The sequence below is a fragment of the Ambystoma mexicanum genome, chromosome 7q (genome assembly GCF_040938575.1).
Source record: "Ambystoma mexicanum isolate Mex_15411 chromosome 7q, UKY_AmexF1_1, whole genome shotgun sequence".
NCBI classification, from domain to species: domain Eukaryota; kingdom Metazoa; phylum Chordata; class Amphibia; order Caudata; family Ambystomatidae; genus Ambystoma; species Ambystoma mexicanum.
In genome coordinates, this window is record NC_090941.1 from 1,103,162,912 (window position 1) to 1,103,176,553 (window position 13,642).

The following is a 13,642-nucleotide window of genomic DNA, read 5'->3' on the forward strand; positions in this document are numbered from 1 at the left end:
CTGGTGGTGGGTCACAATATGACATTTTCTCAGACAAGGTTTAGACGCTCTAAATCCACTAAGTTGGTGGTGGACGCAGTATAAAATATCTAGTAGCATAAAATAAATAGCTGCCAAGTTGCAATGCGTCAGTCATGTGTAGCACCTCCATCCAGTCCTGAGTTTTCATTTCCTTTATTGCCATGACTAAACCTGCCAAAGCTCAATTATACATACTATACATATTTCTTACCATATATCCATATGGGTTTCCATATATGGTCTAGCCTACCTGCCAAGTTTCCCAGTTCCAGGTGTGACACATCGGGCTAGTCCTGGCTTTTGCTTCCAATTGCATTCTGGAACTTGTCGTTTTGTTTTTCTGCATTGGAAGGCTGCGCCTACAATTCCCAACATGCAGTTCAGAAAAAAAAAACAGGCCTCCCTAGAAGAGTCCCGCACGGAACTGTGAAACTTGGCAGCTGCGTGTGAAAGAAATAATAATGAAGCCATTTGCTGAATTTCTTGGTATTGGTTTTGTGGAGTCCTCCCGCCCGCAGGTGGCGCTGTGCAGGGACGCTTCTCTGCTTGTGGGGACACTCTGGCCAATGGCCGCGCTCGCTGGTCTCCATGCTTTCCGTGTTGCTGTGGCTCTGCCTGGGGATAGTGGGGGGTGGGCAGTGACATGGCAGGAGGGAGACCGCTCTTCGCACCTTAGGAATCCGGGATGAACACAGCGAGACCGAGAGCGCGTGTCCAGGCTTAGGGGAGGGGGCGCCATAGACCCGCAGGTGAAGCACACACGCTAGGGCACACTGACGTCCACACGGAGCCCCTGCCACCTGACGAGACCCACGCACATCAAGGTGAGCTGACTGCGAAGGAGCATCATCTGGGCACTCGCCTCCACCTGGCCCCTTTACTGCTGCCTGCCTTTTTTCGGCTATGTTGGGCGCAATTAACAGTAAATGTAGTACAGAAGCACTGACACTTGTAGGCAGCCATTAAAGCGTGCAGCACTTCGGCTAAACGGGCTGCCTGCTGGGTGTTTGGCTCTTTACTCAGAAGTGGGTTACCCCGGCCTTCCTTCTGTTTCTGAGTAAAGAGCCAACACTGAGCAGGCAGCCCTTTCACTGATGGCTACAGTGTGGTTAAAGGGTTGCCCGCAGGAGTCAGTGACACCTGTGCAGCCCTTTGACCTCGCTGCTCCTTGAATTTTAAAGGATATTTGTACCGCGCGCTATCACCACTGTAGTGGTCCCCTGGCGGCTCGGAAAAAGGGAGGGGTGAGATAGTGGGAGTAAGCTGGAAAAGTGCAAGAGAGCAGTGATGTGCTGTTGGTGGCCTCAACCTGGAATTCAGTTGGCTGGGCTTGGCTCTCCTGCAATTAAAAGGCTCCCACGCCCCTGTAGGCATTGGGGGTGGGAGTATAGTTAGGGATGTGCCTAACTGCACCCACCAGTATTTAGACCACCCCCCACTGACTAGAGCCCCCCATTTAGCCTCTCACTTAAAGCACTATATATTGCATGCAGATAATTTATTATAGAATGAGTCTTCCATACGCAAAGGTATCATGGGAATTTAAAAATACATTGCCATGAATAAGGCAGGAGACAGACTGTGCTGTTCAGTATGTGAATTGTCACTTTTAATAGTTAGCTATGTGGCCATATCAGGAGTGGGTCTTTTTTTTAAGGTAGCACACGGTGTGTGTTGAATACCTTTTTATATAGACTTTTAATTTTGGCATATAAGGCATAGAGAGATAAAAGAATTTTCCTTGGAGCATACACTTTGGGTAAGTGGAGAAGCCGAGATTTGAGACCAGCAAACATATCTCTTCCCAGATGTTATTGGTAGGAATATTGTTTACAAAGGTATTGTTTGAAAACACCATTGTAATGTGGATGGCATTGCCAATATATGGTGATTGGGTTTTGCTAATTAAAAAGAACTGCTTTTTTAGGCAGAAGTTTCCCAACTGTTTTTATTTTTATTGTGTATATATTTGCCCATATTGTCCATACTATACTAGCGATATGCTTTTGTTTCAAAAGCTACATATAAGGTTTATTTCGGCTGTCTAAAGAAAGAAACTAAGCAGTTTCCAAGGATGTCATGTCAGGGCACAGGCTGTCATTGGGGTATATAGGGCAGGTTGCATCTACTGCAGAATTTCCTTATAGTATTTCCCTGGGAGGTCTTGAGTCAGTGATGTAATCAATTCTGTGGGTCTTCAAATGTTAACAAAATGATACAGGACTCAAGCTCTAGAAAAAAGTAGAACTGGGAGGGCTCAATAATAAATGCATAGGAGCTGAGTACAAGGGAGCATAGTTGCATCCGTTCTTCTTGCTGTGCTCATCTAAATCGCTGGTTGTGGCAGCGTTTCTGTCTCCTCGTGCCGGATTTAGGCTTGGTGACGTGTTGGCATGCATCTTGCAAAATTAGCAAGTGGTGCTCGCTTCAAAATGGGAAGAGAAGCTTGTGAATGGACCACCTGGCCTTTGGATGTGGGTGGGAGGGCGGATTAGTACGCCAAATCTGTTGTCAGGATTAGCCATGGGAAGTAGAGTATCCTATAGCAGAATCCTGCAAAGACAACTTTGCAAGTTAGGTGACTGCTGCTGAGATGTTATATGCTTAGACCTGCCTTTAAATCATGTGTTTTGTTTCCTATTCCTGTTGTAAAATGTGTTGCTTCGACGTGGGGGTTATATAATAAATTGTTCTTTTAAAACGTGCTTAATACCAGAGATTGGTTTCTAAGCACGGGATCGGATTTGAACCTGTGTTGTGCTGCATTGTCTTGCTTCCAAGACACATAGGCTGCCCCTAAACTACCCCCCCACGCCAGTACCAGAGATGGGTACAGCTCCCTTGTGCCACTCAGTGTGGGAATCTCAGCCCCATAGTGAAAATCAAATGCTGTCACCAAGGAATATACCTACAATGAGGAATTCTTATAGTGAAATATACACATTTAGTTCAATTGACCTTCCCCTTAGAAGAATGTGCACAAGACAAATGAGCATTGGCCTTTCAATACCAGAAAAATAACCAGAGAGAGGAGACTTTAAAATAACTAGGCCTGTAAATTATAAAAGGTGCCCACCTTTTTAAACCAAACAATTTATGATAAAATAGTCCCTGGAAAACAGAATCCAAATGTGAGACTTATGCTTTGATGCTTTTATGTGGGCTCTTGGATAAGCACTGGAGAAATCACAACCTGGGGTTGAATCCTAGTAGCCGAACGCTTGAGCAGGCAAACATTTTTTGAATGCTGGCCTCAAAAAACACACGATTGGGGTTGTCCACAACAGTGCACAGGGCCAGAACCAGGGCTTGAAAAATACCCCCCCCCCGTCACCTGACCTCATCCACCCCATCCTGGGGAATATTCATAACTCACTTGCCCTCTTCTCCTTTCCCTTCTTACGCCCACGTTTTGGCTTTCAACAATCCTCTATTTTATAAAGAAGACTTTTTTTAAAAAAAGTACACACACCATAGAAAAGTACTCCTGCAAATATATAAATCCTTATAGAAATATGCTGGGCAAAAAGTGTACAATTGTGGCATTATTTCCCCATCACCACCTCCTTCAATGCAAGACTACAAATACCAGAATGCAACTTTGCAGCAGGCACATGTGGATTTTGAAAAATGTACTTTCAAGACTTAGTCCTAGCAAAAGGTAATGTGTGAAAAGTCACGCTGCATACATAATGTGAGGAAAATGTTACATTCTACCTAAAATAAACTCTTTTTGGTGTTAGTCTGAACATGCGAAACTAAGGCAGAAGTTTAAAACTGTTTTTTGCATGAAATGTAATGGTCCTGGAGGAGGGAATAGATTTAGGCAGTTAACTGGTGCTTTGTACGTGCTTTCAACACGAAAATGCCCCTTCGCAGTTCTGGACACGTAAATATTAAGCACGTCTTGTCGAAAAGAGTGGTCTCTTAAATGAGCCATCACTTGTAAATCGCTCCCACTTTAAATGCTCTGCTTGAAGAAAGTGATGAGCAGGGCCCACCGAGGCTGATTGGCCGCTGGGAGAGGTGTATTTGTCTCTTGGGCGTCACAGGAGTTTGGGAGGTGACATGTTGCCTCACTGGGACAAACAATAAAATGAGCATTGGCAAAGCCAAGAGTTTGGGCTTTTGTGTAGGCATGGGAAAGGCACTTGGTACTTACTCTCAATATCAAACTATAACCAGGTATGCTCACTATGTAGCGGTTCATTTCACCCCTTACCTCTAAAACATTTCGTAATAGAGACTAATGGTCTAAAACAACTTCATTTTTTACATTGCACCCGTTTCATTTGTCAATCCTGTTTTTACTCTTCTAACACAGCTGAATTTATGGCGATTGACCATTGTGGAAACCCATTCATATGTCTCACTATTTATTGTTTGGGGGATGCATGATAACCACTTATAACATGCATTGATTCTTTGGTTAGTCTTTTTCGGGTTATTGCCATTTCATAGACCTACTTCACTCGGGATCACATAACGTGCCCTGTAATATGGTTGAACAGACTGGCCATTCATTATTGCTTTAAATACTTACTTGGAGTAAGGGCTCTAATACAGGCACTATACCCATATAACTAGTGCACAATGAGTATATTGTTTATTTCAGCTTAAATTATGGAATTGTACCATGATTTAAGAATGAAATGTACTGATGGCTTATTTTTGTATACACGTGTAAGCGTCTACCCCCATCTTCCTGACCTGAACTGTGACACTGATTGTATGATTTTTTTTTTCTTTTCTTTTCTTTTTTAATCTTGTAACGGTCTACGGTTTTTATTCAATGTATGCTATTTTTGGCAGTGGTGGCATGGTTTCCTTCTTTGATTTACTTTTTGATCGTGTATGGCTCATGTTAAGTTCATACATTTTTGTATTTTCCTGTTCTCTTTTTTTCTTTATGTAACTAATATAATATATTTTTTCATTCAACACTCATGCCAACTGTTTTAACAGCCTTGATAACGACCACATGGTCGAACACGTGTCGGCTGTCCATCACCAATAATTTTTTTTGATGAATCTTGTATGGACAATAGTACCATTATTGTATCTGTAATTTTGGATTACATTACTCTTATCTGTGGGTTGGGCGCAAGTTACCTTTCCAGAACCCTGTATATACTGTATTCCCTTTCACAGACCCTGTGGGTGGTTTGTGGGACTGGTGAGCTTGCTGCCATCCAATACTGCCTTTTTTCTTTATCTTGTGAATTTAAAGGGCACAGAGAATGGTCATTAGCGCACGGTGGTTTGATCAAACCCACACATTTATCTTATCGCTTGCCAAACGCTGTTGTGGTATTAACTGGCTATTAATGGTAGCATGTGCAAACTGGTGTGAGTGACTTGGTCTCTAATAGCAGTGCATAGCAAATGCCTAATGTTAGGGAGAATTCTCTGTTTAGGCTGAATTTCCTAACCTAGTGAGTCCCCCAGCAGCTTTGCTGGATTTCTGGAGTTTTTTTTTCCATCCTGCCAAGAGTGAGACTCTTTTCCTCCCACTCTTGGACATGAATGTGGTTGATTTCTTTGAATGTCAATGTGTTCTATGGGCTATGGAGTCTTTTACTCCATAGGGCCTCATGTGTTTTGCTATGTGTGTTACACTGCACCCTCCGTGCCGTAACACTGGGGTGTCCTAGAGGATCCCCACCACAGACTCCATACCCTGGGACTGACTACTGTCTCCCAGGGCATGTAGAGTTACCATTGGCTTTACTAGACCTACATTTACTAACAGAACTAGTACAAACCATCCTATTGTGGACGTACTGGTAGGGATCATTCGATTACCCCTGGGTCTGTTGTTCGAGGGGGCACTGTCCCATCCCCCTCGTCGAGTTTTGGCTGGTGGCAGTGGATACTACTTTTTATATTCGACCGCAAATATATTCCTATGGGATTCTTCCCATTGTTGGAGGCTAATACTTTTTCACATTAGTCTCTAACATACCGCCGGTTTATTTGTCTTAAATAAATCCACCGGTTGGTATTTTCTGCCAGAGCTCGGTTTTTAAAAATGGCGTATGTGTTCGCCTCTGTAACTCCGAACCAAAGGTTGAGCCATTTGTTCCACTTTTGGCGGGCTTCTGCACAGAAGCCCTCCAGAGTGGTGCCATTCTGTCTGGGTACCACAGGGGGTGTGTGAGGGAGTTTAGGCACCCTGGACTGAGTTGCCTTGCCAACTCAGGTCGCACTCTTGTGTGATTGGCCCGAGTGGTGAGCCGCCCCGCTCACCACTTAGCATGTTTGATTGACAGCTAGGCTGAAGGAACGGGGGTTTTCTGCATAAAAGCAGGGCTTTTCGGACTGGAACTTCAGAAGTCGCCACAGGACCTAAGAATCCGATGAGGGTAAAGCTGAGCTGACCTGCAACGACGACAACTCCGGTTGAGCCCTGCCACTTCCCAACGACAGAGGAGATCTCCCTGCTGGAGAGTCTTCTTCCCCTGACTGGTGGGAACAACCAGTCCCTTGCTTTTTCTTCGCTTCCAGGACGTCTAGTGGTCGAATTGCCCGTGCTGAGCACCCCGGCAAACGGATAGCCACTAACCACTGTACCGCGACCAAAAGGTGGTGCCTTGTGACGGAGCACTCCGCTGCTGGTCTCTTCCCTGGTGGTGCAAAGATCTTCAACTTAAAGATCATCTCATCTTCTGGCAAAGCCCCGACTTGCTTCCACCACCAGGAACAACTGCCCCCGCCGGAGCTGGCTCTTCACTTTCATGGTACTGTGTCCGCCTGGCTTCCCTTGTGACGGTTAGCGTGAGGTGTCTTAAATCCTTACCTTTCCATTGGGTCGCCTCCAGACCTTAACTTTTTGTTCTAAAACTGGTCCAACCTTTCTGTGACATTTTGCTACAAAGACTTGAAGTGCATTTCCACTGTGATACTTTAGGGTCATACAGCCTTGCCTCTCTCCGAGTGGGCCTGGCCTCTGAACTTTGTGATTTACAGTAGACCCTGCCTTGCTCACCTTGCATTTGTTTCGTAAAAGTGTTGGTACTGAGTTGGTTTCCTACCCTGCCTTTTTCTCTCCCTTTCTAACGAATACTAGAGTGCCATCCAGGTTAAAGCATTCACCTCTGTCTGCAAATAAGTGGTCCCTTTGAACCTAGACTTGTCGAAATATTGTTATGGGATTGATATATACTTATAGTAACTGTGATTGAAGTTGTTTGCCATATTAGTGCCAGTGTGTTTTCCATAGATGTGTTTTTAAATAAATAATTATAAATCTTTACACCCAAGCTCTGATCCGTGTCTGCTTGTTCTACTGTGTGAATTGCCCTATCTTGTATACTCCAAATACGGCCTAACTCTTCTTGAGAGAAGTCTGACTGCTCAGCCACAGCTACCAGGTAAATCTGGGTGGTACAGAATGCTACCAATTGGGTTTACTGCTAACTCCTGTAGACTTAAACTTTTTGCAGTGGTCCCAGAGGGAACTTTTTTGCAGTGGTCCCAGAGGGAACTGCACAGGTTTCTGCCTAACACCTAATACTTGCACACAAGCAAAAACTGTTGGCTTTGCCAATGTTTGATTTTAACAGAAGTTCACTGAAGCACAAGCATAGTGCCTATAATTTGAGGGGCTCAAGGCAGACGTGGTAAGAGGTTTGTATTACACCAGTGGTGGGTTTACAACTCCAGAGTTCGTTGACCTCATTACACGTTTGGCGGTAGCCTTGCCGGTAAAACTGGTAAAATTTTTCTGGCAACCGCGAATGGGCAATTACTGGGTCATTACGGCCCCGCCGGACCCGGTAATTGCCCATTCGCGGGCGCCAGAAAATATTCTTCCCCATTCCCATGGGGAAGCCGGATGCACCGGCACTATTCGTGAATGGTGCCGGTGCATCCGACATGCTCTGCTTACGGGTGCCGGTACGCCCGCCAGGCCAGTCCTGGTGAGCGGGAAGGCACCCGCGAGTATAATTCGTAGTTTGCCGGTCTGGTAACTACGGTACCGGCAAGCTTACCAGTACTGTAGTTACCGGACTGGCAAACTTGTAATGAGGCCCATTAACTCTTAGAATACTCGAGTCATACATTTGTTTTCAACAATTAATTAGCAGAGTTTGCTTATTAAAATGTGCTTGATTAGCAAATAAACCCATTTGTTTAGCAATGTTGTACTCATATTTTTCATGTCACCAGAACATATTTGTACCCAAGACATAATATGATCAGAAATACAGCATTTGTGTGTACCACTGAAGAAAAACATCCGTGATAATGATTCAGGCGTTGAAAATTAAACATTCCGTTAGACCTGTAGGTCGAGTAACTTAATTTACCTACTCATTCTAAAAGAAATACACTCAACATATGGCAACGGATGACAAAAATGTAAATGCGCTTTCTGTAAAATGGTGCGTGCTGCCATAAACCCACTTTGTTTGGCACACTGCTGCTACCACAAGGCGAGCCATGCACAGTGAAACCTTTATTTGACATTTACTGCAAAGAAAGTAAATGCTAAATAAAAGTTTCAAACATCCCCTCCAAATGGTACTTGCCCTTCAGAAAAACTCGACTATGCGAGTGAGTGAATAAACTTTGCAAACCCTTCATGAGTGTCTGTAAAATGTAGCTGCATGAATGAACACACATAAATAGATATAACAGGCTCTGAAAACGGTTTGGCCTGCTCCCTCAAGCGGTGTCTAAGGGATCAAGAGTAATACTTGGACACAGTAACAAGTTTCAATATGAAATGGGACCTTTTTATTGTCACAATAATCAGAGGGGTTAGGGAAATCCTACCTGTCCCAATGCCTATGAGGGGTTTCCCTTCCTCAGCAGAACTTATAACGTCTGTTTCAGGATGTTAAACCAAAGAGCGTCCTCTGTCTTTTGTCCAAAAACTCTAAACTGACTCTTAGACGCTAAACTTAAAACAATGTGTACAATGGGATTTCTTTAAACTATGCACTTGTAGCTTTCTTTCAGAGTTCCAAACATAAAGTTCTAAGGTGCCGAAAGCAGAAGTAATTAAAGTTCCACAAGAGGAAGGGCTCCTCCCTTCCCCTATGTTTCATCTGGTCTTCCACTGTCTGGTCTTCCACTGTCTGTCTGGTAAAAAAGAAGGGATAGGGATTAACAATTTTTCAATTTTGTAGTGACTAACTCTTCCTCCATACTACTGTTCATTCCTGAAAAAATTGACCCAGTAGACACAAACTAAAATCTCATATTACATTTTATTTCATTAATTACCCGTATTCATCATAGTAAAAATCTAAAACATAACTGTAAAAAACAGTAAAAAAAATATCACCCACAGAACGAATTTTAAATGCAAAATGCAGAATACAAAATACATCTACACATAACTTACACTACACTCTTAAAAAGACATTGTACAAAGATGCAATAGGACAAACAGTTGCATATTGATCCAATTCACGTATCCGTATTTGAAGAACCCAACATGTTTCTGTCCCTAGTACCAAATTGATTGGACATTCATCAGAGGCTACCCTCTGTATATCCTTAATAAGTTTCCGATTCTTGTATCTTGGGTGAGGTTTACAAAGTAAACTTGTGATGGTCACATACAACCACTCCAAGGAGGTAAGAAGGGAAGAGAGAGAAAAAAAATAAACGGACGTGACCAGTCAATTAATTTATGCTATCAATTCATAAATGACAGCGCTCAAAACCATTAATGTTTTTATCATTTTGTAAGTTTGTGAAAACACAAACATAAAAGGCAAGGGTACGTGCTCTTTATGCACAGTAAACACCCATGTAGTAGAATAATTAACTCGACTATACGGCTTAATAGGAGCCACACTTCATTAAAGTCTCCAATCAGCCTCTGAGATACACTGCATTCTTTTATCTAATACCAGCGGTACCACCCGGCGTTGCACAGGTCTGTAGCTGACATGCACGTAGGCTCTGCTATAGCCTTGTGTATGTTTTATTGTCTCATAACTTCCTATTTTTGGACAATCGTCAATCTCCTGAAATCGCCTATACTGATAGCATGGGCCGGACCCCGGCCTGTGCAGGGCAAATGGGTGGGGTTGGTCAAATTTCACTATCGCCAGTACACCCCAGACTGTTATATCGACCTTGGGCCAAAATGTCAACCTTTCAACTGTTATGAGGCTGGAGCCAACCTCGAACATATAAACAACCTTTCACATGTTTATATAGATTTCACTTCACAGTTTCAAGGGGGACGACCTTTCCCTTGAGTTTCTCCACTTATGCTTCCACAGTTTAAGGAAAATAACTCTTCCCTTTGTTCCTTCTGTTTTCCACCATCCAATATATTCCAGGGGGAAAACGCCTTCCCTCGAGTCTCTTTTAAACACATAGTTTTCTTGAATCTTCAGTTTAACTCCATTAACCTTAAAGGGGTATGGTTCTTCCCTTTTCCTGTTCCTCTTCTGCCAGGGTATTGTGACTTTATTACTGATCCTTAAAAAGGGGCATCAGTCTTCCTTTTTGTATTAGTTCTCACTGTTCACAGTTTCTGGTTTATTCTCCTCTCCTGCCAGGATATCACAATTCTGTTTCTTGGGTGGAGGTTCCAGACTTGCACAGTGCCTGGTTTACTCTCCTAGCAAAACAAAAGAGTTGATGGCTGGTTTAGAATAAATCTTGACCTCTGGCATTGCTCTGGGCAACCCTCCAGACCATCGTTCTTCGCCTGCCAAGCCATTACAAAAGGGGGAAAAAACCATATGCAAATCAGGCTTGGTCCCACCCCCAAAGGGGTAGTCCAGCCCGAACTGCTAGGTCACATCCCTTTTGCACGAGACCACAAGCATCCCCAGACATGTTTCAGCCTTGTTGGGCGTCATCAGTGAGGAGTAGCTTGGGTCTCTAGGCCCAGCAGGCAAGGGACCCACGTCTGGGCATACCCTTCCCACTCGGGGTGACAATAGCAAAACAAAAGAGTTGATGGCCGGAAGGTTTAGAATAAATCTTGACCTCTGGCATTGCTCTGGGCAACCCTCCAGACCATCGTTCTTCGCCTGCCAAGCCATTACAAAAGGGGAAACACCCTCCTGTCAGGGCTTTATATCCTTTCATGGGTGTGAGTCCCAGACTCACTGTTTGCCTGGTTCACTATCCTACCAGGGCTTTTCCGTTCTCTGCTCACTCTTTCATCCAAGAAATAATGCTTTTCCAGTATTGGCTCACCAACCCTTTCTCAGCAAGGTTCTTATTGGTTTTAACTCCTCTTTTCAAATATTGGGTCACCAACCCTTTAACACTCTTCGTATTCGTTCCAACCTCTCTCTCCAAGTATTGGGTCAGCAACCCTTTCTTAACACTGTTTGTATTTGTATCAATCTTTCTTTCCAATATTTGGGCCTAGCATCCAGCCCTGTACTACACTGCCTACCCTGACTGTATGCTTTGCAGGATTTGTTTGTAATTATCTGGACTTCTGTATAGTGTCTACAGTGACTCCAACAGCATCCTAGTAGCCTGAAATTCCCCTTTGCATGACCCTAGCCATTACGGTACTCGACTACCTTTGTGCTCCCAGTTGGCTACTCATGTGCACACTCTGACAAGCTGATGCCGCCTATTTGTGAGCTTTAGTCAAAGCTGATTATGCATATTTTATAAGCCCCTAGCTAAAATCGTATCTGCTCTCTGTGAACTTCTAGCTAAAGCTGAATCTGCATATTGAATCTGCATACCTGTATATCAGTAGCTAAAATCAAACTTTTACATTTGTGAGCTTTTAGTTAATCTTTATCGGCATATTTGTGAGCTACTAGCTAAAATCGAATCTGCCTGCTGTGAACTTCTAGCTTAGTCGAGCTTATTTTGAACCTCTTACCTAAGTGGAAACTGCCTATTTGTTAACTTTTTGCCTAAACTATATTTACATCCAGCCTAAGTCTATTTTAGCCTCACAACCTAGTTGATTACCTCGCTGCCAGACCATGCTCACGTGGTTCACACTCCTCATGTTCCCCTTCTGTGTTGTGCAAGATAATGTACAGTGTAGTGGTAACAACTACATTGCATTGAACAATGGCCTAGCCAAACTTGGATGCCCAAGACACACTCCCATCCCCTGCCCCACACCATTCCTTCCCACTATCTCACCGTTCCCACCTAGTTACCACCTAAATATCACCACTAAAGTCAGCGACTCCCCAGCCAACACCTTAGCCAATACTTTCCCTGACAGAACCTTATGTCATCCTAGTCCAAGTGACCCTTGTTTGACAGGGATAGCCAATTTTAGCATTAAACCTAACCACACTAATCTCAATTCCAAGTACCCCATTATCAAGACTCCAGGTAACACACGCACAGTCACAACTGACATCCGAGCCCAGAATAGTAGATTATGCACTAGACTCCACCTTACCGTCAAAAAAACTCTCAGCCAAACCTCCCACCAAGACCAACAACAAGGACATTGTCTCCAACAAACCTAAGTCACCCCCTATAAAAGGAGCTCTACTAAACCTCAGGTCCCTCGCTGCCCACCCTACAGAAATTGCTGACATCTTCCTAACTAACGATCTTGACTTCCTAGCCTTAACCTAAACGTGTTTACATGAGGCATCAGGACCCTCCTTAACCTTAGCCATTCCTGACAACTACTCCATCCTCAGAGCTGACGGACCGAATGCTCGAGGAGAAGTAGTAGCTATCATTTTCAAATCTTAGACTTCACATCAGCCACTTCCTCCACACTAAAATCATGTGAGCATCTCACAACTAAGCTGCAAACCTCCCCTAAGAGTACGATCTCTATTCACTTAATATATAGACCCCCAGGTCAGTCTGGAGCCTTTGAGGAAGACATTACCGCATTAATAACTGAGAACTCCAAACCATCAGCACAAGTTGGAATACACCAATCTGGCTTTAGACCTCAACACGGAACAGAAACTGCCCTTGTTGACCTCGTCAAATTGATGAAATCAAAGATAAAGGTAACGCCGCCATCCTACTCCTTTCAGACCTCTTAGCGGCCTTCGACTTGGTCGATCATAAAATCCTCTGCAACCACCTCTCCTCTGCTGCCCACTTCTCCCCCCCCTTCTGTCACATGGATACAATCCTTCTTGCCCAATAGGACCATGATGGTCTTCTCACCACTAGCGGCGGCAGTCCCTATCACGTGCTGTGTCCCACAAGGTTTGTGCGTCTCACCCACTTTGTACAATATATTTACAAAGACTCTCTTTGACAAACTGGACCATCTGGGTGCCACCTACACTAATTATGCCGATGACCCAGATATTCCTTACCCTCTCTGGGAACTACAAAGATGACGTCACCCGGATTAACAAAATCTTCACCATCATTCAGGTATGGCCTCTGCCTGAATGATGAGAAAACTGAGCTTCTCCTTGTCGGTTCATCCAATAACCTGCTGAAACTCAGCCTTATTTACAACAGTATCATCATCGATGGTAACACTATTCCCATCGTTAAAAATGTAAAAACTCTCGGCTTTTACCTTGATGCTAATACTAGCCTCTCCAAACAAATTAGCATGACTGCCTCAGCCACTGCCTACACAGGCAAGCTGATCAGGGCCTGTAGACCTTTCTTGTCCCCTAATGGCTGCCTCACGTTGGCCAGGGCTCTTATACAGTCCAAACTG

At 44.0% G+C, this 13,642-nt stretch overlaps 1 protein-coding gene across 2 annotated transcripts in view; it reads left to right on the forward strand.

The window, feature by feature from the left end:
- Nucleotides 1-546: 546 nt before the first annotated feature.
- RRP8 (ribosomal RNA processing 8) overlaps nucleotides 547-13,642 on the forward strand; it is a 290,217-nt gene continuing 277,121 nt past the window's right edge. Inside the window, exon 1 of one of the 2 annotated variants that reach the window (XM_069640472.1) lies at nucleotides 547-845. The gene's annotated coding sequence lies outside the window, so the exon portion shown is untranslated. The remainder of the gene's footprint in view (nucleotides 846-13,642) is intronic. The other variant, XM_069640471.1, reaches the window with a different exon arrangement.